This window comes from Tupaia chinensis, unplaced genomic scaffold, assembly GCF_000334495.1.
Source record: "Tupaia chinensis unplaced genomic scaffold, TupChi_1.0 Scaffold000005_2, whole genome shotgun sequence".
Lineage (NCBI taxonomy): Eukaryota > Metazoa > Chordata > Mammalia > Scandentia > Tupaiidae > Tupaia > Tupaia belangeri.
In genome coordinates, this window is record NW_006159434.1 from 622041 (window position 1) to 626709 (window position 4669).

At 40.0% G+C, this 4669-nt stretch overlaps 1 pseudogene; it reads left to right on the forward strand.

The window, feature by feature from the left end:
* The first annotated feature begins 823 nt into the window (after positions 1–823).
* On the forward strand, positions 824–1110 carry LOC102487719 (uncharacterized protein C8orf59 homolog; annotated as a pseudogene).
* Positions 1111–4669: the final 3559 nt, after the last annotated feature.

Sequence of the window (4669 nt, forward strand, 5' to 3'; positions counted from 1 at the left end):
AGAGTCATATTACCAGACCTTCTTGAGTATGCCAAGTGCATTTCTGGCCATGATCTAAGGCTGGTTGAAGCTGGGGATGGATTGCAGCAAGAAGATCCTGTTGAAGATGCTGGCTATGTCTCTCTTTCTCTCTCTCTCTCTCTCTCTCTCCTCTCTCTCTTCTCTCTCTCTCTCTCTCTCTCTTGCTCATGGAAGAAATCAATAAATTTTAAAAAGAGAAATAATGGTGCATTTAGACTGAAGAAACCTGGAACACCAACCTGACTGAGTTACTAAGATTTGCTTTACTAGTCATGGAATAAATCTTTGTTTCATGGGGGGAAGGACCACACACATGCTCCTTTCTCTCAGTTGACTCAGAAAAACAATAGTGTGCATGTGTAGCGAGAAAGAAAAAGAGAGAGAAGAGTGTAAGAGAAAATATAAGAAAAAGTGGAGGCCATCAGGTGGCATGGTGGTTAAGGGCGCTGGACTCCCACAAGGTCAACCACAGTTTGAATCCCAGACTCGACGGCTTGCTTTCTCACTTTCCCTCTCTCAATCTTTCTCTCTCTTTCTCTGTCCCTCTCTGGTCAAATAATACATAAATAAATAAATTAGGTTAAATAAAATAATTCTTTTAAAAATAAGTGTATATTTTATTTATTTGGATGAAGAGGATACCGAAGTGTTTTGAACTGCAATTGTAAATATTCTGTGACACTGGAAGTATTTCAAAATATAGATTCAAAGAACGAATGATCCTGCCTTGAACTTCCTGGGCTGTGTGTGTGCAGATGGTGTCATCAGGAGACTGAGAGGCTGCACGTGGGTATCTGAGACAATGGCCAAGAACAAATTTAGAGGTCAGAGTGCAGAAATGTATTTCATATAGCCAGCCACAAAAAGTCCAAGGCTAAAAACAAAGCAAAACCGTTACTACAAAGCTTAAGAAGAGAAATGCTATGAATGATACAAAAGGTAACTGAATGAATAACGCTTTTGTAAACATACAAAAAGAACTTGCAGACATTTCTTGAACCTCTGCAGAAAGATTGGATTCCTCAGCAGCATCATGAACATGAATCTGTTAATGATGACAAAGCTACAAGATTAATGGTTCCATTGTAATGCAGTGATTATCTATCAAATTACCCGAAAAGTTCAATAAATTAAATGTTTCATAAAAAAAAAAAAAAAAGACAAAGGAACAGTCCTGTAATTGTCACTTTGGAGCAAAATGACTACACAACTGAAAATGCCAGACAAAAACAAAAAAAACAACTACCTGAAAGCTATGAAATGTGAATAACAGCAAGTATGTTGAAGGTTGAAGTCAAAACTTGGATAATGAATTCTAACAGGGTTGGTGTTTACAGTTTTCATTATTCATCTTTGGAGTACTGGCTTTGCCATAAGAATGGCTAAATTGGAGAACTATACAGTCAGCTGCAGATTTAAAGCAAGAGTGCAATAGCGATGCCTTATTTCTAGACAGGAGACCAAGAAAAAAGAACTCTGTTTGCTGAAGATTGTGAGAAAATGCCCGTTTTCTCCATTTTTTTCTTTTCTTTTCTTTTCTTTTTTTTTTCTGTCCTGCTTTGTCTGAAGGTGAACCCCAGCCAGGAGCAGCACTATGTCAGCAATTGCAGCACAGGCAACAAAAGCACTGATTGAAGACCCACGCCTCTGCCCAGAGGAACTGAGAAAAGGAGACCGCTGTTTTCCAAGCAGTGTAGGTAGAATCCCCATTATTTATATATTTTTATCTTTCTTTATGTTGCTGCAACCCGGGTTCATCTCCCGGCATGCAGAGCTGTGCAACAACAGACATTAAAATCTTGACAGAAACCAGCCTTTTGGACAAACTGGAAAAAAATGGGTCCATGGGAGTTGGGAAATGGGTAGCAGCCAGGAGATCTCTGTTTAAAGGCCTAGAAAACTGAATTATGTTGTAGTCCACTGACCGAGTCTCAAACTACTGAGTGATGTACTTTTCAGGAAGAGGCAAACTGCATAAACAAGGCTTTGAGGTCAAAACTGATATTCGTACTGACCCATGAGAGGCGACATAGAACTTGCTTTCTAAACTTAACCTGGTTAAATGCTTATGAAATCAAACAAAAAACGGTAACATGCTCTCGTATTTTAAAAAGAGCCAGTGTTTTATAACACTATTGAAAAATGTCAAGATACTACCCAAAATCAATATATAAAAAAAGAAGGGAAATGTGTCCAAATAGGAAAAAGACAATAGACACCAAGGGAGATAACAGCGGTGTTTCAGTTGTCTGTAGATGACCTTAAAACAGCTCTAACAACCATCCATTTTCTATGAGGTGACTGTGAACACATTCAGAGAGAATGAAAAGATAAAGGTTCTCAGCACAGAAATATAAACCTTCACATAAACCACATAAAAGTGTTGAACAACTATACCATGAGATATTTCACATATCATGACATTCCTCTTCCTCATGCGCATATTTGGTGATTTTTTGTATATTCACAAAGTTATGAATCCATCACCAAAATTTAATTATTTAACTCTAGGTTGTCTAATTACCAAAAACAGATAAACCAATTTTAAAAATTTTGATCATTTTTAGTAATATAGAACATACTTACAAAATGTTATTTCTTTTCTTTTTTTTTTTTTTTCTTTGGAGAGGTTTTTTCGCTATAGGGCGCGTGCGCTCGCCAGACAGAGAGAGACAGAGAGACAGAAAGCGAGAAATCACTCCCCAGGGCGGATGGTCACGCCGCAATCCCTTCTCCTCTCGGGATCTTGGGCACGCACGCACATGCGCCTGGCATGAGTTTTAAGCCACCGGGTCCTGGACGCAAACCGCGGTCGACTACATGGGAGTCCAGCGACATAGCCATTACGCTAACTGCTGGTTCCCAAAATGTTATTTCTTAATATAATCAAGGTCCAAAAAAAAAAAAAAAAAATACTGTCACTAACCATGAAACAAATAATATTCACTTGTTTCTTCTCTTGGTTGAATGATTCTCCATTATTTAGTACACAGTCATTTTTTTTACCATTTTATTCTTAAACTGCCTTATGATTTTAATAAAAGCTTTTAGATTTTATTGAATAATTGTTCAATTAGGAAATGTTTCATTTATCAAAATACCTCCTACAAATTAATACATTCTTCAATACCTTCTACTTAACCAGGTGCCTTAAAATGCAATATGATTCTTTCAAAGTTGAATATGACATCAATGTTTCTTAAGATGAACATAAGGTCTATGGGACTAGCAGTTAGCATAATGGCTATGTCGCTGGACTCTCATGTAGTCGACCGTAGTTCGAGTCCTGGACCCAGTGGCTTAAACTCACACCAGGCACGTGTGCATGCATGCCCAAGATCCTGAGAGGAGAATGGAGGAGAAGGGATTGCGGCATGGCCACCCGCCCTGGGGGGTGATTTCTCACTTTCTGTCTCTCTGTCTCTCTCTGTCTGTCTGGTGAGCGCACGTGTCCTATACCAAAAACCTCTCAAAAAAAAAAAAAGTATTATTAAAATAATGGATAGAATGGGAACCAGCAAATAGTGTAATGGCTATGTCACTGGACTCTCATGTAGTCGACCGTAGTTCGAGTCCTGGACCCAGTGGCTTAAAACTCACGCCAAGCACATGTGCGTGCATGGATGCCCAAGATCCTGAGAGTAGAATGGAGGAGAAGGGATTGCGGCATGGCCACCCGCCCTGGGGGGTGATTTCTCGCTTTCTATCTCTCTGTCTCTCTCTGTCTTTCTGGGGAATGCACACGCTCTATAGCATAAACCTCTCCAAAAAACAACAACAACAACAAAAGAAGATGAACATAAAGTCTATAGGGAAGAAGGGGGCCAGCAGGTGGTGTGATGGTTAAGGCTCTGAATTGTGGGAACACGCCAGACCACGGTTCCAGACCCAGACCTGGCAGTTTGCCAAATTAAATAATAATAATAATAATAAATAAAATTAAATAGTTATTTTAAAAATATCTATAAGGAGAAATTGCCCCTCACTGCCCTGTGCTTCATAAAGATCATATGAATGTTTCATGTTATTCACACTTAACAACAGAAATACGTTAGAGCTCAAATGACAGGAGACTGGAGACACCTATCAATGCATTTGTAAATAGGCAAAACTATGGGGCCAGCAAGTGGCATAGTGATCAAATCTCTGGACTCCCATGTGGCCGACTATGATTTGAGTCCCTGACCTGGAGGCTTGAAACTCATGCCAAGTGTGTGTGCATCCATGCCCAAGATCCTGAGAGGAGAATGGAGGAAAAGGGACTATGGCACAGCCGTCTCTCCTGGGGGGTAATTTCTCACTTTCCATCTCTGTCTCTCCGGAGAACACAGGCACCCTATAGCAAAAATCTCTCTCTCAATAAAAAAAAGGGTAAAACTCTAAATATATATTAAGATTTCATCTTGATAGATGAGAAATCTTCTTCTTTTCTATAGTGGTACCCCTGGTGTCCAATTAGAAAATAAGAACCAGGATGACTTAAACACTACAGATTCGGGACCAGCAGTTGGCTAATGGCCATGTCACTGGACTCTCATGTAGTTGACCACAGTTTGAGTCCCGGACCCAGTGCCTTAAACTCATGCCGACCGCGTGTGCGTGCGTGCCCAAGATCCCGAGAGAATGGAGGAGAAGGGATTGCGGCGTG